The sequence below is a fragment of the Oncorhynchus mykiss genome, chromosome 6 (assembly GCF_013265735.2).
Source record: "Oncorhynchus mykiss isolate Arlee chromosome 6, USDA_OmykA_1.1, whole genome shotgun sequence".
In the NCBI taxonomy this organism is placed as follows: Eukaryota; Metazoa; Chordata; class Actinopteri; order Salmoniformes; family Salmonidae; genus Oncorhynchus; species Oncorhynchus mykiss.
The window spans coordinates 88036959-88059040 of NC_048570.1; the positions used below are offsets into that span (position 1 = coordinate 88036959).

General features: G+C 40.0%; 1 protein-coding gene across 1 annotated transcript in view; it reads left to right on the forward strand.

The window, feature by feature from the left end:
- Positions 1-1138: 1138 nt before the first annotated feature.
- Positions 1139-22082, forward strand: part of LOC110526997 (D-glucuronyl C5-epimerase B) — an 83775-nt gene continuing 62831 nt past the window's right edge. Inside the window, exon 1 of the mRNA XM_036981399.1 lies at positions 1139-1338. The gene's annotated coding sequence lies outside the window, so the exon portion shown is untranslated. The remainder of the gene's footprint in view (positions 1339-22082) is intronic.

The following is a 22082-nucleotide window of genomic DNA, read 5'->3' on the forward strand; positions in this document are numbered from 1 at the left end:
TCACAACATGAGAACTCATATCACACAACATGAGAACTCATATCACAACATGAGAACTCATATCACACAACATGAGAACTCATATCACAACATCAGAACTCATATCACACAACATCAGAACTCATATCACAACACGAGAACTCATATCACACAACATAAGAACTCATATCACAACATCTGAACTCTTATCACACAACATGAGAACTCATATGACAACATGAGAACTCATATCACACAACATGAGAACTCATATCACAACATCAGAACTCATATCACACAACATGAGAACTCATATCACAACATCAGAACTCATATCACACAACATGAGAACTCATATCACACAACATAAGAACTCATATCACAACATCTGAACTCATATCACACAACATGAGAACTCATATGACAACATGAGAACTCATATCACACAACATGAGAACTCATATCACAACATGAGAACTCATATCACACAACATGAGAACTCATATCACAACATCAGAACTCATATCACACAACATCAGAACTCATATCACAACACGAGAACTCATATCACACAACATAAGAACTCATATCACAACATCTGAACTCATATCACACAACATGAGAACTCATATGACAACATGAGAACTCATATCGCAACATCAGAACTCATATTGCAATGCCACTTGAGAGGGTTCAACATAAGTTTAGTCTAATTCTGCAGAAATTCAATGTTAGTTATATGAATACAACAGACTAGATCTTGGTATCAGGATAGCAGGTAGCCACCCCACCTCTGCTCATTTTCATACAGAGATGTAGCATCCATCCACATTCCACAATATACCTTGTAGCCTATAGCTGTAGTCACAATGAATCAAAACCTCCTTACCAGATCATTTTAAGAGCCATATATGATCACAATTTATGTTTTTACAACTGTTTTTGCTATTGAATGAAACATACTTTTATCCCATTTAGTTAAAATAACAGACAGATCATTTAAAATGACTGTGTATGTGCACAACCGCGACCCCTAACGTCAGATATCTGAATCTGCCAATGACAAAAAAAACAACGGACAATCTTCGATTTCATTGGCCATTGCCTTTCTCACCGGGGCCTCTCATTGGTCCGTCGGATCTCCACCCTCTCGTACTGTCTCGCGGTGTCAGAGTGCTAGCAGTGAGAAGCAGATGCGCGATTGTGTGTCCACATTAAATGTTGCGCGAAGGTAAGGCATACAGCCTCTTGTGAAAAGGAACATTCAGAGAGAAGCCAGCTATCTAAGTAATTGATTTCAGCATCCCTGGATATTCAGCACTATAACTGAACAGGACATTTATTGAGCTTTTGTCGCAGGTAAGTCACACGTCTTTCAGCATTCTCTAATGTTTATTATTGCCCATGTAATGCTAACGTCTGTTTAATAATTTTCCATTCTCCACATACACAGCCAGCTGCTAGTTAGGATAACCGTCATATGTAGTGCCTTGTTCAGACAGTATAGCGACGGAAATTGCTATTTTTTGCCGTACTAGCTTGTTTGCTAGCTAAGTAGCTAGCTATCATTGTATTTGATAGGATGCATGGAAGTTACATGTACACGTTAGCCTGCCAGCTAGCAAACGTTACAGTAGTGGACCAGCCAGCAATGTTTTAAGACATCAGCTGGCAGCTACGTTAGCTTCTTGTAGACACACTCGTACAGCCACAGCGGGTAACGTTAGCTAGCTAACTAGCTATATGTTTTGCAAGTTGCACAAAAACACTAACTAGGTATGTTGTTCAGTGTATAGGGATAAAGAAAATAAGGAAAGCCACATTTGGGTACCGTAACAGTGTTCATGCCCTCTTGACATTCTAGCAAGCTCCTGCTACGTGGCCAGTCTCTCATGCGTTCAACTCTGAACTTCTGAGTTTAGGCGAGTAAACTAGCTAACTATTTCTAACTACCAGATGGTACAACATTAACACTTGAGTTATCCTGTCTGTACAACCCAACCACAATCAAAGTAGATTCCACCCTCCTCAGTCCCGTTTTAGAGTTTGGCTATGCTAGCATAGTATAAAACTAGTCTGATTCATCTATGGGTGTTTTCAGTCATTTTTAAAGCGAACCCTGGGGATTAAAAAAACATCTAAATAACTCAGTTCTCTTTGAGTTCACACTGCCCTTGCATTTGAATGAGGACTCAACTATTTTGCCAGTTCACGTCACCTATTTTGTGAGTCACATTGCTATGTTTAGACTGGACCCAAGATATTTTTTAAAAAATGTATTCAATGCACTCGGGGGTTTTTACAAATGGCAGGAAAGCCATTCAATCAGAATGTGCTATTGGACAGCTAGATATACCTACTTACGTTGTTGGAAGCTAATAGATTGCATTTAGTTAAAAGATGAGACAATCATTTTAATCAGAAGATACGATTAACATGTAAATATTATGGTAACATAATAAAAGGCAGAAGAATAACTGCAGATTAAATAATGCTGTCATGGTAAATTGTAAACCTGATGTTGGGTACTTCCCCTTTTGAGAGCTAGAATAAATGTTGTACCCTAGTTTGTGATTCTCACCAAATACAGTATATTATCTCCTCACACTATTCAAACCCCACAATCGAATAAACAGTCTATGAAGCTCTCTTAGCCTATAGATCACATATTGCAAAAAATTATCTAAACTAAACTCCACAATTTTTTGGGGCATTTCTGTGCATTCTTGACAATTGCTAATCAATATCCAAAACGGCACATTTTCCCCCACAAACCTGCGCATCATCTCTCTTTTGTGGCACTAACGTGAGGGGTTATGTCAGGGGAAACGGTGGCGCTGGAATAACGACATGTAAACCTGGGGAGATTTTTGTTCACATTACCCCCAAAAAGTGAAGGAACCGAGTTCAGACCACCTCTCCAGATGGTTTCGCTTCGCGTCTGGGGCTCTTTTGAAAGGTCGGAGTTCCTTTGGAATGTTCACACTGTACAATTTTCTTTTTGCAAACTGCATTGAGTTCTCCAAAGTCGTCTGAAAGGGACCAAGTGTGAAAACAACCTAAAACAGGGGTGTCAAACTTATTTTGCCCTGAGGGCTGTTTGTTTGGCTCCCCTGATCTTTAAAAAATACACTACTTTTCAGAAATAAAAAAGTGTCACACACCGCAGTCAGTTCTATTCTATCCAGCCTCTTCACCAATTAACGGAGGTTCATCCAGCTTCACTTTGTTCTGTCAAACTGTTTCTGCAGTCTTGGATACAGTTACTTTTTGGGGCTTTTGTGTGCACTGGCTGAGCACTGGCTCAGCCCACTTGGCTGTTGTGTGTCTGCATCTCTGCTCTGAGAAGCAGTCTTTGCTCTGTGCGCTCTAGCAAGCCTAATGCCTTCAGAAAGTTAACACAATTTGACCTTTTCCACACTTTTTTTTGTTGTTACAGCCTGAATTTTAAATGTATTGAGTGTCATTATTTTCCCCCCATTTAAAAAAAAAAAAAAATATATATATATATATATAACACACACACAAAATAAAAAGCTGGAATGTCTTGAGTCAAGTATTCAACCCGTTTCTTATGGCAAGCTTAAATAAGTTCAGGAGTAAAAATTTGATTAACAAGTCACATACGTTTGCATGGACTCACTCTGTGTTTAATAATAGTGTTTAATATTTATTTTATAATGACTGCGTCATCTCTGTACCCCACACATACAATTATCTGTAAGGTTTCTCCGTCGAGCAGTGAATTTCAAACACAGAACACAGATTCAACCACAAAGACCAGGGAGGTTTTCCAATGCCTCACAAAGAAGGGCACCTATTGGTAGATGGGTAATACAAAAAAAAAAAGCAAGCAGACATTGAATATCCCTTTGAGCATGGTGAAGTTAATAATTACGCTTTGGAGGGTGTATCAATATAGTCAGTCACTGCGACGATCCAGACCCCCGTCCAAACTCAGTTGCCGGAGAGGAAGGAAACCACTCAGGGATAGCACAATGAGGCCAATTGTGACTTTTTAAAGGGGTTACAGAGTTTAATGGCTGTGACAGGAGAACTGAGGATGGATCAACATTGTAGTTACTCCACAATACTAACCTAAATGACAGAGTGAAAAGAAGGAAGACTGTATAGAATATAAATATTCCAAAACATGCATTCCTCAATACAAGGCATTATATTTGTAGCAAATCCATCACATCACTGAGTACCACTTCATATTTTCAAGCATGGTAGTGGCTGCATCATGTTATGGGTATGATATTAATCGTCAAGAACTAGGGATGTGTTTTAGGATAAATAGAAACAGAATAGAGCTAAGCAAAGGCAAAATCCTAGAGTACAACCTTGTTCAGTCTGCTTTCCAACAGACACTTGGAGACAAATTCACCTTGCAGAAGGACAATAACCTAAAACGCAAGACCAAATATACACTGGAGTTTCTTTCCAAGACGACATTAAATGTTCCTGAGTGGCCGAGTTACAGTTTGGACTTAACATCTGCATGAAAATGTATGGCAGACTTAAAAATAATCAACTTGATAGAGCTTAAACCATTAAAAATAAATAATAGTATGGCAATATTGTTCAATCCAGGTTTGGAAAGCTCTTAGACTTACCCAGAAAGACTCACAGCTGTAATCGCTGCCAAAGGTGATTCTAACTCCGGTTGTTGAACACTTGTGTTATATATATTTGTGAATATGTTCTTTAGGCACTGTATATGCCAAGAAAGCCTCCATGGTTTGGCCTTGGCAGTGTGCACTTTTGTCAGTCAGCGACTGTGATTTGTAGTTTACGTGTCCTTCCAAACCCATTTCAAAGCCCTCTCTTCAATGAATGTCCTTCATCAGCACATTTTGTCATACATTCTTGAATTATTCTTTCTGTGATTGAAGTGCAGAGCTAGCTGATGCTCAAAGGAACAGTGCATCAGTTGCTATTCAGACTTCCAAAAGAGACTCATCAGTGGAAATGCCTTTTCATTCATAAGCACTTTTGAAAAGACCCGGGGACTACATCTTTTCTAGAAATGTGATGCATAAATGGCTCATTGGGTTTAGAGTTTAATTTGAGATTTCTGCTGCAGCCAATGTTCCCTCTAAGCTGTGCGCGCACACGCAGTAGCCCCGAGACGCGCAGCTCCCTGGGACTGCAGTGCAGGAATATCAGCCTGCAGAGAGTAGCTTGAGATTAAACTTCACTCAACTTTCTAGAGCAGTGGTCACCAACCGGTCGATCGATTGGTCAATCTCCAAGGCATTCCTAGTCGACCTTCAAACATTTCTGTAAAAACCCCAACGATAAATCCTTGTTCCTATTTTTTATTTATTTGTCTCCTGCTGTTGGTGGTAGGTGCACCCGGGTAGGGGAAAGGTTGCCATTTTGAACCATTTCATGTGACTGTAGGTACAAACTCTCCCTTCCCGGCGGGCCCAGAGAGCAAATCAAGTGCACTAAAGGCCTACCGCTGTCCAATCAGTTGGCGCAGACCTGCCGCTGTCCAATCAGTTGGCTCAGACCTGCCGCTGTCCAATCAGTTGGCTCAGACCTGCCGCTGTCCAATCAGTTGGCTCAGACCTACCGCTGTCCAATCAGTTGGCCCAGATGATCGTGTCTGCAGTAACGCAGCAGGCATTATAGAAAGCTGAAGCAACGTTGGTACTGTGAGATTTCAAGATGTGTAAAACCATGAGAGAGACTCAATGAGTACAGCAAAGAGCTGCTGTTTTTAATGACTGAGTTCATGTTTCATTTCTTACTTAGCAATGTCAACATTTTGGTCAGTGTAGGAAAGGGAAAGTGGAGGGGTGTTGAGAGGCGGACCCTCAGTCTGCTGCTCTCGCCCTCCGCTGTGAGTGACCATCAGATGCACGCACCATCAGCAAATTATTTAAACAAGTAATACAACAACATATCTATTACTGGTGTGATCAAACCCTGAATTCGGGGTTCAAACACTGAATGCTGATTGGCTGACAGCCATGGTATATCAGACAATATACCATGGGTATGAGAACTTATTTATTTTTACTGCTCTAATTCCATTGGTAACCAGTTTATACTAGCAATACGGCACCTCAGAGGTTTGTGGTATATGGCCAATATACCACGGCTAAGGGCTGTCTGCAGGCACTCTGCGTTGCGTCGTGCGTAAGAACAGCCCTTAGCCGTGGTATATTGGCCATATACATTTGAAGTCGGAAGTTTACATACACCTTGGCCAAATACATTTAAATTCAGTTTTTCACAATTCCTGACATTTTAATCCTAGTAAAAACTCTCTGTTTTAGGTCAGTTAGGATCACCACTTTATTTTAAGAAAGTGAAATGTCAGAATAATAGTAGAGTGATTTATTTAAATGTTATTTATTTCATCACATTCCCAGTGGGTCAGAAGTTTACATACACTCAATTAGTATTTGGTAGCATTGTTTAACTTGGGCCGAATGTTTTGGGGAGCCTTCCACAAGCTTCCCACAATAATTTGTGTGTATTTTGGCCCATTCCTCTTGACAGAGATGGTGTAACTGAGACAGATTTGTAGGCCTCCTTGTTCGCACACGCTTTTTCAGTTCTCCCCACACATTTTCTATAGGATTAAGTTCAGGACTTTGTGATGGCCATTCCAATACTTTGACTTTGTTGTCCTTAAGTCATTTTGCCCCAACTTTGGAAGTCTGCTTTGGGTCATTGTCCATTTGGAAGACCCATTTGCGACCAAGCTTTCACTGATGTCTTGAGATGTTGCTTTAATATATTCACCTCATCTTCCTGCCTCATGATGCCATCTATTTTGTGAAGTGCACCAGTCCCTCCTCCAGCAAAGCACCCCCACAACATGATGCTGCCACCCCCGTGCTTCACGGTTGGGATGGTGTTCTTCAGCTTGCAAGCATCCCCCTTTTTCCTCCAAACATAACGGTGGTCACTATGGCCAAACAGTTCTATTTTTGTCTCATCAGATCAGAGGACATTTTTCCAAAACGTATGATCTTTGTTCCCATGTGCAGTTGCAAACCGTAGTCTGTTTTTTTGTGGAGGTTTTGGAGCAGTGGCTTCTTCCTTGCTGAGCTGTCTTTCAGGTTATGTGGATATAGGACTCGTTTTACTGTGGATATAGAATATTTTCTACCTGTTTCCTCCAGCATCTTCACAGGGTCCTTTTGCTGTTGTTCTGGGATTGATTTGCACTTTTCGCACCAAAGTACACTCTTATCTAGGAGACAGAACGCGTCTCCTTTCTGAGCGGTACGATGCGTGGACCCATGTTGTTTATACTTGCGTACCTTTGTTGGTACCTTCAGTCGTTTGGAAATTGCTCCCAAGGATGAACCAGACTCGTGGACTTCTACAATTATTTTTCTGAAGTCTCAGCTGATTTCTTTAGATTTTACCATGATGTCAAGCAAAGAAGCACTGGGTTTGAAGGTAGGCCTTGAAATACTTCCACAGGTACACCTCCAATTGACTCAAATTATGTCAATTAGCCTATCAGCAGCTTCTAAAGCCATGACATAATTTCCTGGAATTTTCCAAGCTGTTTAAAGGCACAGTCAATTTAGTGTATGTAAACTTCTGACCCACTGGAATTGTCATACAGTGAAATATAAGTGAAATATTCTGTCTGTAAACAATTGTTTGAAAAATGACTTGTCATGCACAAAGTAGATGTCCTAACCGACTTGCCAAAACTACAGTTTGTTAACAAGAAATTTGTGGAGTGGTTGAAAAACGAGTTTTGAACACTCCAACCTAAATTAATGTAAACTTTCAACTTCGACTGTGCCACACCACCTTGTGCCTTATTGCTTGAATATAATAAAGTCTCCAACACAATGCATTGGCAGCAAAGACAGTATGCATTGATAATGAGCCTATAGTTTACTGCACAAACCTTATTGCTACAGTGCTGTTTTTAATGTTGGTTATTAATGTTGCATAGGCTTACGTCTAAGTCATGTTAATATATCTAAGCGGTAGATCTCAGCTTGCATTTTGACTCTGTGATCTTGACTCAGAAAAGGTTGGTGACCATTGTTCTAGAGTTTTCCCAGTTAACGCTATCAACGTTTCCCTTTACTATGGCAATTGTGATCGACTCAACGCAATGTTAGCCACTTTCAATGCAACACTACCCAAAACAAAATACTTTTGCTGTCGGCAGAACGCATCGGAGTAGGATTCTATTGCATTGACATGCACTACTTAACCTGTACTCTACACATACCTGTGCTGCAGTAGGCCTATATGCAAATAGACTGTTGCCATATATGGATGTGTGCCATTTACTTTGAGCTGGACTGTGTTTACAGCATGATCAGTCATGAGTAAATGCTTTTGTTTTGTACACATTTTGTTTATCTTTTGCTAGTTAGTGAGTTAGCCAAGTTACACAATTTTTTGTAGTCAGCAATGGGGAGTGATTGCTTCCTCCAAGAGCACAAAACACATGCATTTCTATAAATCTTTGAAAAGAGAGTCAGGTAAAGAGCTTTTTTGTTTTGTCTTAGGGGCAGTGCTGTATTTTGAGACAGGCATGAAATAAGCTAAGCCAACAGGCAGAGAGAGGGTAACTGTTTGATTCTCTGTAGTAATGGTATGGGAATAATAATGCATTTTATTTTGTAAAGTGGTTTCTTGCATCAAACAACATTTTCAGTCACCTTGGCCTCTGTTAAAACTGTAACTTAAAGTGGGTGCACCCTCAGTGTTCAGTCAACGGGCTGGAAGTTGCACTGAATTTTTACTATGTTCAAGTTTGCGCTCAGCATACTTTACATTTTCTCAGTGCTGGGAATTTTTTTTTAGGGAACATTGGCCTCAGCCCTGTCTAGTTTGCGGTGTTGTCTGATCAAGTCACTTCACCTCAGCAGTTTACAGGACTTGCTGCTTTCCCTTCAGGTCAGGCATGGCTCTAGAAAGAATTTGCCTGAATGAAATGCGTAGGCCTTTCCCTTAATTGCTTAATCATGTCTGAAACATGAATTTGGAAAGATCTGCCTGTCTTGACAAGAGCTGGATAGTCAACCACAGCTGTTTTCCTTATCAGGCGTCTGCAAGCTCTGCTGTTTCAGTGGAATGAACCTCTGGACCACATTGGTCTGAGTGGATATTGTTTCTGTATTCTTACAAGAAGTCTTACAACTCTTATGCATGGTGCTGAATTGACTGTTTTGCTAATTCTCTTGAACCTGGCTCCACCTCTCAGTGAGGGCTTTCAATATGTTGGATGTTGCGCACACACTAAATTGTAATTCCTGCATTTATTTAGAAACAAATGTATTTACAGCTTCTATTAATGCATCAGTGGTAAGTTGATTCAACAGGAATCTTTAGTTCTGGGGAAAGTGTTCAGTTAATTACAAAGCTTTTTTCCTATGTGGCTCTCTGCTATGTGAAGTAGACCAGTATTAAGGGTGCTATAGTTGGATAGACAGGTGCTGATTGCATCCAGAAGATCCAGCTACTTTACAAACAGTGGACAAATGGCCTCTACTCTACTTCTCCAGTCAGCTGCTGGAGCCATCTCTTTCCTCAAGTGGCTCGGCTTTGGTCGCACCAGGGCAAAATGCTAAATTCTTTTATATAGTCATTGGGAATACATGGGCCTTTTGATGTGCTTTAGTGGCGGCAGGTAGCCTCGTGGTTAGAGCGTTGGACTATTAACCGAAAAGTTTGCAAGATCAAATCCCAGAGCTGACAAGGTAAAAATCTGTTGTTCTGCCCCTGAACAAAGCAGTTAACCCACTGTTCCAAGGCTGTCATTGAAAATAAGAATTTATTCTTTACTAACTTGCCTAGTTAAATAAAGGTGTAAAAAAAAAAAAAAGTGAACCGAAAAGTCATGTTTGAAGCATGTAGGTGAGGCTAGCTAGTTGCTAGGACTACATCAGGCCCAGTGTTAAAGGCCTGGCCTGTAGTCTAATTATTATTATTATTATTATTATTATTTAAAAAAAATATATATATATATATATTTTTTTTTTAATGTTGCTGTTATTTCAGTCATGTTATTCAGACTACTTGAGAACTCGAATAGACTGAACAGATGTGAAAAGCAACATTAGCCAGAGCACTAGGCTACATGCGTGAGGAACCTAGGTTCTGTAGGCTAAATGGTGTGGGGCAATGCAGTGTTCAGGGAAATGTTGGCGTCTCTCATTTGCATGATGAACTAAATTAGTTCTGGGTTTGAACAAGCTTATGTTATCTCAGCTTACCACCTCATTCTATTGGGAGCAGTTATCATCTTGGCTAAATTAATGAATGATAAGTTGGGCTGATTATCAGACTGTCAAAAAGTAAGCTAATTATTGTGTGTGTGTGTGAGGCTTTTGTATCAGCTGCTTTGCGTTAGCCTAAAGAGAGACGGTACCGTCTAGCTTCCTGCCACAGATATACACATTTGTTCTGTTTTTCCCCTTTTTATTGTTTGAATGAGGCTTGGTAGTCCTACTTCCTGTTCCGTAGCTTTGGAAAGCAACCCTCAACAATGAGCTGCTTTTATGAGCTTTGAAATATTCCAGCTGAAGAAATTTGTATTCAAGGAATGTTAACATTTCTGTGCCCTGGGGAGATGCCATTGTCTCTGGGGGTTTTGCCTGCTGCCCATCAAAGCAGAGTCCTAAAGCAGACTGAGTGGCTTTATGACACTTGTTTGGCTTTGTCCTGCCCTGTGGTGGTTTGCTGGGAGGTTATCAGAGGTGGGGTGTCTGGGGCCAGGCATACAGACAGATGGCCACTCTGTGCTGCTCATACCCTACTGGAGCACACTAGGAAAACCTCTAATTGTCATGTCCTTTTGGGACGTGGCCGTGAAGTGGCAGTGCTTGAACGTCTCCCTTCCTGTTTTCTGGCTAAATTGTGTTTCAAGGACCCACGACCATGTTAACTCTTGCTCTTAACAAATTGTTCCATCGGCTTGTTTTCAGTAAGGCTTACCTACACGGTGTCGACCCCAAGGTATTGTCATCAGTAACAAGTGAGTCTAGCAAACAACCAAACCATTATTTAAGCATGGTACAATTTAGTGTGCTGCAGTGGATTAAATATCCAATGTTAACAATATAACAGCTTTCTCAGTAATGTATTTATGAATTGAATTGAATTAACACAAATCTCTTGGAAATGTAAAAGTCCCCCTGTCAAGGCTGTGTTTCAGGGCAAGTCTTGAATGATTAGAGAGATGGGCCTGGTACTAGCAGCAGTGTAGCCTCATAATGATGGGCCCGGTACTAGCAGCATTGTAGCCTCATAATGATGGGCCTGGTACTAGCAGCAGTGTAGCCTCATAATGATGGGCCTGGTACTAGCAGCAGTGTAGCCTCATAATGATGGGCCCGGTACTAGCAGCATTGTAGCCTCATAATGATGGGCCTGGTACTAGCAGCAGTGTAGCCTCATAATGATGGGCCTGGTACTAGCAGCAGTGTAGCCTCATAATGATGGGCCTGGTACTAGCAGCAGTGTAGCCTCATAATGATGGGCCTGGTACTAGCAGCAGTGTAGCCTCATAATGATGGGCCTGGTACTAGCAGCAGTGTAGCCTCATAATGATGGGCCTGGTACTAGCAGCAGTGTAGCCTCATAATGATGGGCCTGGTACTAGCAGCAGTGTAGCCTCATAATGATGCAGCATTTTTACTAACATTCCTAAATCTCTTCTTATTGTCAAGGTTGTATGGAAATGTGAGTTGTAGCTGTAATCAGTGGCTCATGTGACTTCTGTCTTGGTAGTTACAATAGTTCCATGTTTCAACCCATAGCCTACACACACACACACACACACACACACACACACACACACACACACACACACACACACACAGCAACCCTGCTTTCAAGAGCGACAGTTTACAACCAATGAAACCAACCCCGTCCACACATAATTAGCACTTAGCAGTATGTCTTGATAATCGCGAGTCTCACCTGCAGTGCCTTGATAAGATGCAGAACTTTCCCTCCCGTTCTCCTTTATTAACTTTTGCTAAAGCTTTGGGGAGTCTGCCAAGGCCCACCAAGTGCTTTGATTAAGAGGCATATGATATTTCAGTGGACTAATTATACTGGAAGGTGCGAGGGGAATTTTTAATAGGGAGTTTGGCTGAGAACAGGTCTCGAGCACAAAGGAAGCTGAAGTGAAATGGGAAGAAGTAATTTGGCCTTCACCGATTTTCAGATGAGGCCTTTTCCGCTGTCTTTTTGTTTTACTGCAGCACCTCTTAATGAGCGTCCGTAGGAGCTGTTCCATGTAATTTCAGCAAACCATGACACCCACCATCTCAGACCATACAATTTATTTTCATCATGAGCACAAGCAAATGGCTCTCTACCCAAAGTTACAAATACAATGTTGCGATCTGTTCAATAAACATGAGACCAGTGACATTTTATAAAAGGGTGTGGCAGGAACAGTGGCATCTAATGGACAAAACTGGGTATTTTCACACTTTTGTTAAGTAATGCAAGCAACTTCAATGGCCAATTTCTCGGAACAGGGAAAAACCACCAGGTTAACAGGGAATACATTACATAGTATGACGAAACAATACTCCAAGCCGTTGTTACATACTACTTGTTAGACATGGGGAACTGATAATGGGGGGGGGGGGCTTTTGATCATGTTATTGGATTCCTCATGACTTACAATAATTATGGTCCAAATTGGATGTTAGGTACTATGTTTGTTTATTGAGTCCTATAAATTAAAAGGACCAATTTGGGTTTAATCAATTAGCTTAGTTTCTCAGACCAAATAATGTTTCAGGAATACTAATCTTATTTCTAACTACAGGAACAATTTCAACACGACCTGTAGCCATCTTGAAAGGAGATTTTGAAAAAATAGGAATACGACTCCTGGTAAGACTATTGTGGGCCTGTGCAGGCCTGGCCAACTAGCTGGGTCTCATTTGTTTGCCTCAGGACCTCTGTACTCTAAAATGTTGGGTCACTGGCCTGTTCTGCGGCTGCCTTTTTTTTTTAATAGGCTCACTGTCAAGTAGACACTAATAGGTAGATTGATCATCTGCCCCAATGCTTCAGTCACTTGAGTCTGCTCATCGAGGGGGTTTAGTCTCTGTACCGTGAGTGGAGCGTTAAGCCAGGCGCCCCATTGAGACTAATAATAGTGTAGTGCTGGAAGGCCCTGCCCTACTTTGGCTCCTAGCTGGACACTTCCTGGAGCCTGCAGCCCTCTGGTAAGTCACTCCGGTCATTTGGATGGCTGGGTTACTGGCTAACTAACATTGCTGTCAGCAAGACCGATAAGATGGATCATCCAACTGTGCTTCATTCAGCCCTGCCATTAAAGTTCAACACAGTTGTGGTAAAACAAACAAGTTTTCAGGACTTCAGAACCAAAAGGAGCCATGAATATAAAGCGCTCTAATGGATTGGAGACATTTTTTTTGAGAGATCGATAAGACCTGAAAGCCAGCAAAGGTTTTACGGTGCCCTCGCAATCAATATGCTGCTTGTGTTGCTGGTTTGAGAAGGGCAACACAGACAAACACAGGGTTAACGGTGCCAAGTTTACCCTGTTCCTGAGGAGTGGATACTTTTGAGGGGTTGGAATTTAGCGAGAGGCGAGATCTGTTTGCTGTGGATGGTTTCCGTAAGAGTTCCCCAGTCAGTTCATTTGTCGAGTCACAGTGGGGGTGTGACAATCCCTATTGATAGTTAATTTGATGCCTCCCCATGACACATGGCTCCAGTTTCCAATAGCTTGTAGAAGAGTAGTTAATAAATACATGACTGATGCAGAAAAGACGAGGGGAAGTGTTTTTAAAGTGCTCATGATGTCTTCAGTGTGCTCTGTTTTTAACTGAAGCATTCAAACTGTGGAAAAGACTCCCATGTCCTGGTTTCAAGTGTGGATGACTCCCCATCTCGCCACTTCATTGTACAATGGTCTTTCTGTTGAGGCCCTTTTGCTTTAGGGCCACTTTGTCACCCCGGAATGACAGCAGAGCTTCTGGAAGCCAAGAGATGTCAGGAAGGGCTAGGCCACTATTGTCTCATCTGAGAGAAAATACGGGCTTGAAAAACTAGACACTTTCACCCACAGACTTCTGTTTTCTGAGTAGTCAATGGGCATTCATATCACATTTAAATGTTGATTTAATGGGTGATTCATGCTGTTTAACATTTTTGAACAGTGCTCGGTGATTTTAACTGGGGCTCATGATGACATGGTGCAACATCGCATAGTCAGCTGATTCAGTGTGATAGTGACCATGCATCATTGAGTGCCTCATTAATTCAAACAGCTGTCCAATAATTTCTATATATTTTGTACTGAATGGTTCCTTTTTATAACTGTGCTGTATGTTGTCTTCCTAAATATTACCATGGAGTAGCCTAAATGTGGACATTGCTCATTTTGCTATCATCATGGGTGTTGGTGAAATACAACGTATTACACAACTTTGTGAGACAGACTATTTCCTCTTTCGAACATCACTTGTTATCCCTAATGCCATTTTTTTTTCTGACTGAGTACTGGCTCTTGGAAATGTGGTGTCACTGTTACCACTGCTGTCTGTATGGGGTAGTCTCATTGACCCCCTCGCTGGGGCCCCTCAGGGCACCGTTGACCATGGCCCAGTTCAGTCCTAAACCAGACGGCACTAATCCTCCCCGACCCCGACCCCGGGGTGCTCTAATCCTCAGACGCCCCCCCCCCTTCCCCGGCAGCCCCAGCAGCCACATCAACAAAGAGCTGGCTTCAGCACCCCGGCACCAAGACCAACAGAGATGGAGCTGTATTCCCATCCTATTATTCACTGTACTCTCATTATGGCCAGTAGTGAATGGAGGGGGCTTTTAGAAAAATGTGTTTGTGCTGCCTTCGGGGCCAGACTTCCTGGTCGGTGCCAGTGCAATAGCCTGAATGTCCAGACAGGCTCACAGGGACTAAGGTGGGGGTGCTCTCTCTGAGGATTGGTAATATCTGGTTGGCTGTTGCTGAGCCAATGGAAAGCTTGCCGCTCTCCCTGTTGTCCTGTGGTCTGCTATGACAGACACTGGCATGAGGAGTAGTGGCTATGGACACACGCCTACACAGACACACACTGTGGTGTTGGCCGGTGGAGTCACACTGCTGCCTTGGTCCTCTCAGGCACTGGCACCGTCTGTTTAGGAGTCCATGGAGCCCATTCAGCTGAATGTATAGAGGGGTGTTCCGGAGTGTCAACGGAGGTCCATATGACCCTCATGTCATACTAAATGGCTGAGGGCCTTGTACTTTGTTTTCACTCTGTTTTGATCTCCATTTTCTGTCGTTCAGTTGTTCAAACACTGATAGGAGAATGGATTGGAGCGTAGAACGGTTGTTGGCATTAAGTGGAAAACCATGTTTGTCTTGCCTGTTCTTGGTATTGTTGCTGTTTTGACAACAGCCAATGGGAGGAGTACAGTGCATTGGCAAAGTATTCAGACCCCTTGACGTTTTCCACATTTTGTTACGTTTACAGCCCTGTTCTGGAATTGGTGAGAAAAATATATCATTTAAACAATCTATGTACAATACCCCATAATAATAAAGTGAAAACTAGGTTTGCTGGTGTATTAAAAATAGAAATAGGACACACAAATACCTTTTTAAGTATTCAGACCATTTGCTATGAAACTCAAATTGAGCTCTGGTGCATCCTGTTTACATTGATAATCCTTGATGTATCTACAACTTGATTGGAGTCCACCTGTAGTAAATTCAATTGATTGAACATGATTTGGAAAGGCGCGCACCTGTCTATATAAGGTCCAACAGTTGACAGTGCATGTCAGAGCAAAAACCAAGCCAATGTGGTCGAAGGAATTGTCCATAGAACTCTGAGACAGGATTGTGTTGAGGGACAGGAAGAAGTTTGGAACCACCAAGACAATTCCTAGTGTCCGGACAAACTGAGCAATCAGGGGACAAGGGCCTTGGTCAGGGAGGTGACCAAGAACCTGATGGTCACTCTGACAGAGCTCCAGAGTTCCTCTGTGGAGATGGGAGAACCTTCCAGAAGGACGACCTTCCAGGTGTGTGCCTTTCCAAATCATGTCCAATCAATTGAATTTACCACAGGTGGACTCCAATCAAGTTGTTGATCATACTTGATGTATCTATGTAAACAGGATGAACCAGAGCTCAATTTGAGTTTCATAGCAAAGGGTCTGAATACTTAAAGGTATTTGTGGATGTGGCGGAGGGGGATTTATTTCTGTTTTTAGGGTGTCTTCCTTTCAGATTGTTAAGCATTACTACCATGTGGCGGAGGGGGATTTATTTCTGTTTTTATGCTGTCTTCCTTTCAGATTGTTAAGCATTACTGTACCTCAATTCCACCTGGCAAAGTTTGCTGCCTTTCCTTTCCATTTAACTTCTCAAGGTGTTGCCATACAGGACTTTGCCTCTCGTCGCCTGCCTCTCTCTGCCATTTTTCCAACTGTTAACGATGCCGATGATTCAGGTTAGGATTAGGTTTAAAATCACATTTTGTGTCTCCCGAGTGGCACTGCGGTCTAAGACACTGCTAGAGGCATCACTACAAACTCGTGTTTTTCCATTTGTCACATCCCTAGTGCATGGTAGTGATAGCGACTACCTAGTGCATGGTAGTGATCCTCCCCAGTCCTTTAGCTCACTTCCTGCCACCGGGAACTCCTGCCTCGACCTTTAGCACCCTCCAAGCAGCAGGTTGTCAGGGGCGATATATTAAAAACATCCAGTCATCCAGAAACAACGTGGAAGAGTGCTTTTGCCTAAACCACATGACGGCCATCCTCTCCTCAGCAGATATAGCCTTGCGATCCTCCACACACGGTCTATTAGCCTGTTCGTGCCTATGTTAAATCCATAACGCAATGCTAAACATCCTGAGAAGCCATCACTGATTGTAAACATTGCTTAGTGTCTTGTGTTTTAATATCATTGGTTGAACTTTATAACTGAATGCTAAACATCCTGAGAAGCCATCACTGATTGTAAACATTGCTTAGTGTCTTGTGTTTTAATATCATTGGTTGAACTTTATAACTGAATGCTAAACATCCTGAGAAGCCATCACTGATTGTAAACATTGCTTAGTGTCTCTTGTTTTAATATCATTGGTTGAACTTTATAACGGAATGCTAAACATCCTGAGAAGCCATCACTGATTGTAAACATTGCTTAGTGTCTCTTGTTTTACTATCATTGGTTGAACTTTATAACTGAATGCTAAACATCCTGAGAAGCCATCACTGATTGTAAACATTGCTTAGTGTCTCTTGTTTTAATATCATTGGTTAAACTTTATAACTGAATGCTAAACATCCTGAGAAGCCATCACTGATTGTAAACATTGCTTAGTGTCTTGTGTTTTAATATCATTGGTTGAACTTTATAACTGAATGCTAAACATCCTGAGAAGCCATCACTGATTGTAAACATTGCTTAGTGTCTTGTGTTTTAATATCATTGGTTGAACTTTATAACTGAATGCTAAACATCCTGAGAAGCCATCACTGATTGTAAACATTGCTTAGTGTCTCTTGTTTTAATATCATTGGTTGAACTTTATAACGGAATGCTAAACATCCTGAGAAGCCATCACTGATTGTAAACATTGCTTAGTGTCTTGTGTTTTAATATCATTGGTTGAACTTTATAACTGAATGCTAAACATCCTGAGAAGCCATCACTGATTGTAAACATTGCTTAGTGTCTCTTGTTTTAATATCATTGGTTGAACTTTATAACGGAATGCTAAACATCCTGAGAAGCCATCACTGATTGTAAACATTGCTTAGTGTCTTGTGTTTTAATATCATTGGTTGAACTTTATAACTGAATGCTAAACATCCTGAGAAGCCATCACTGATTGTAAACATTGCTTAGTGTCTCTTGTTTTAATATCATTGGTTGAACTTTATAACGGAATGCTAAACATCCTTAGAAGCCATCACTGATTGTAAACATTGCTTAGTGTCTCTTGTTTTAATATCATTGGTTAAACTTTATAACGGAATGCTAAACATCCTGAGAAGCCATCACTGATTGTAAACATTGCTTAGTGTCTCTTGTTTTAATATCATTGGTTGAACTTTATAACGGAATGCTAAACATCCTGAGAAGCCATCACTGATTGTAAACATTGCTTAGTGTCTCTTGTTTTAATATCATTGGTTGAACTTTATAACGGAATGCTAAACATCCTGAGAAGCCATCACTGATTGTAAACATTGCTTAGTGTCTCTTGTTTTAATATCATTGGTTGAACTTTATAACGGAATGCTAAACATCCTGAGAAGTCATCACTGATTGTAAACATTGCTTAGTGTCTTGTGTTTTAATATCATTGGTTGAACTTTATAACTGAATGCTAAACATCCTGAGAAGCCATCACTGATTGTAAACATTGCTTAGTGTCTCTTGTTTTAATATCATTGGTTGAACTTTATAACGGAATGCTAAACATCCTTAGAAGCCATCACTGATTGTAAACATTGCTTAGTGTCTCTTGTTTTAATATCATTGGTTGAACTTTATAACGGAATTCTAAACATCCTGAGAAGCCATCACTGATTGTAAACATTGCTTAGTGTCTCTTGTTTTAATATCATTGGTTGAACTTTATAACGGAATGCTAAACATCCTGAGAAGCCATCACTGATTGTAAACATTGCTTAGTGTCTCTTGTTTTAATATCATTGGTTGAACTTTATAACGGAATGCTAAACATCCTGAGAAGTCATCACTGATTGTAAACATTGCTTAGTGTCTTGTGTTTTAATATCATTGGTTGAACTTTATAACTGAATGCTAAACATCCTGAGAAGCCATCACTGATTGTAAACATTGCTTAGTGTCTTGTGTTTTAATATCATTGGTTGAACTTTATAACTGAATGCTAAACATCCTGAGAAGCCATCACTGATTGTAAACATTGCTTAGTGTCTCTTGTTTTAATATCATTGGTTGAACTTTATAACGGAATGCTAAACATCCTGAGAAGCCATCACTGATTGTAAACATTGCTTAGTGTCTCTTGTTTTACTATCATTGGTTGAACTTTATAACTGAATGCTAAACATCCTGAGAAGCCATCACTGATTGTAAACATTGCTTAGTGTCTCTTGTTTTAATATCATTGGTTAAACTTTATAACTGAATGCTAAACATCCTGAGAAGCCATCACTGATTGTAAACATTGCTTAGTGTCTTGTGTTTTAATATCATTGGTTGAACTTTATAACTGAATGCTAAACATCCTGAGAAGCCATCACTGATTGTAAACATTGCTTAGTGTCTTGTGTTTTAATATCATTGGTTGAACTTTATAACTGAATGCTAAACATCCTGAGAAGCCATCACTGATTGTAAACATTGCTTAGTGTCTCTTGTTTTAATATCATTGGTTGAACTTTATAACGGAATGCTAAACATCCTGAGAAGCCATCACTGATTGTAAACATTGCTTAGTGTCTTGTGTTTTAATATCATTGGTTGAACTTTATAACTGAATGCTAAACATCCTGAGAAGCCATCACTGATTGTAAACATTGCTTAGTGTCTCTTGTTTTAATATCATTGGTTGAACTTTATAACGGAATGCTAAACATCCTGAGAAGCCATCACTGATTGTAAACATTGCTTAGTGTCTTGTGTTTTAATATCATTGGTTGAACTTTATAACTGAATGCTAAACATCCTGAGAAGCCATCACTGATTGTAAACATTGCTTAGTGTCTCTTGTTTTAATATCATTGGTTGAACTTTATAACGGAATGCTAAACATCCTTAGAAGCCATCACTGATTGTAAACATTGCTTAGTGTCTCTTGTTTTAATATCATTGGTTAAACTTTATAACGGAATGCTAAACATCCTGAGAAGCCATCACTGATTGTAAACATTGCTTAGTGTCTCTTGTTTTAATATCATTGGTTGAACTTTATAACGGAATGCTAAACATCCTGAGAAGCCATCACTGATTGTAAACATTGCTTAGTGTCTCTTGTTTTAATATCATTGGTTGAACTTTATAACGGAATGCTAAACATCCTGAGAAGCCATCACTGATTGTAAACATTGCTTAGTGTCTCTTGTTTTAATATCATTGGTTGAACTTTATAACGGAATGCTAAACATCCTGAGAAGTCATCACTGATTGTAAACATTGCTTAGTGTCTTGTGTTTTAATATCATTGGTTGAACTTTATAACTGAATGCTAAACATCCTGAGAAGCCATCACTGATTGTAAACATTGCTTAGTGTCTCTTGTTTTAATATCATTGGTTGAACTTTATAACGGAATGCTAAACATCCTTAGAAGCCATCACTGATTGTAAACATTGCTTAGTGTCTCTTGTTTTAATATCATTGGTTGAACTTTATAACGGAATTCTAAACATCCTGAGAAGCCATCACTGATTGTAAACATTGCTTAGTGTCTCTTGTTTTAATATCATTGGTTGAACTTTATAACGGAATGCTAAACATCCTGAGAAGCCATCACTGATTGTAAACATTGCTTAGTGTCTCTTGTTTTAATATCATTGGTTGAACTTTATAACGGAATGCTAAACATCCTGAGAAGTCATCACTGATTGTAAACATTGCTTAGTGTCTTGTGTTTTAATATCATTGGTTGAACTTTATAACTGAATGCTAAACATCCTGAGAAGCCATCACTGATTGTAAACATTGCTTAGTGTCTCTTGTTTTAATATCATTGGTTGAACTTTATAACGGAATGCTAAACATCCTTAGAAGCCATCACTGATTGTAAACATTGCTTAGTGTCTCTTGTTTTAATATCATTGGTTGAACTTTATAACGGAATTCTAAACATCCTGAGAAGCCATCACTGATTGTAAACATTGCTTAGTGTCTCTTGTTTTAATATCATTGGTTGAACTTTATAACTGAATGCTAAACATCCTGAGAAGCCATCACTGATTGTAAACATTGCTTAGTGTCTTGTTTTAATATCATTGGTTGAACTTTATAACGGAATGCTAAACATCCTGAGAAGCCATCACTGATTGTAAACATTGCTTAGTGTCTCTTGTTTTAATATCATTGGTTGAACTTTATAACGGAATGCTAAACATCCTGAGAAGCCATCACTGATTGTAAACATTGCTTAGTGTCTCTTGTTTTAATATCATTGGTTGAACTTTATAACTGAATTCTAAACATCCTTAGAAGCCATCACTGATTGTAAACATTGCTTAGTGTCTCTTGTTTTAATATCATTGGTTGAACTTTATAACGGAATTCTAAACATCCTGAGAAGCCATCACTGATTGTAAACATTGCTTAGTGTCTTGTGTTTTAATATCATTGGTTGAACTTTATAACGGAATGCTAAACATCCTGAGAAGCCATCACTGATTGTAAACATTGCTTAGTGTCTCTTGTTTTAATATCATTGGTTGAACTTTATAACGGAATGCTAAACATCCTTAGAAGCCATCACTGATTGTAAACATTGCTTAGTGTCTCTTGTTTTAATATCATTGGTTGAACTTTATAACGGAATGCTAAACATCCTGAGAAGCCATCACTGATTGTAAACATTGCTTAGTGTCTCTTGTTTTAATATCATTGGTTGAACTTTATAACGGAATGCTAAACATCCTTAGAAGCCATCACTGATTGTAAACATTGCTTAGTGTCTCTTGTTTTAATATCATTGGTTGAACTTTATAACGGAATGCTAAACATCCTGAGAAGCCATCACTGATTGTAAACATTGCTTAGTGTCTCTTGTTTTAATATCATTGGTTGAACTTTATAACTGAATGCTAAACATCCTGAGAAGCCATCACTGATTGTAAACATTGCTTAGTGTCTCTTGTTTTAATATCATTGGTTGAACTTTATAACGGAATGCTAAACATCCTGAGAAGCCATCACTGATTGTAAACATTGCTTAGTGTCTTGTGTTTTAATATCATTGGTTAAACTTTATAACGGAATGCTAAACATCCTGAGAAGCCATCACTGATTGTAAACATTGCTTAGTGTCTCTTGTTTTAATATCATTGGTTGAACTTTATAACGGAATGCTAAACATCCTGAGAAGCCATCACTGATTGTAAACATTGCTTAGTGTCTTGTT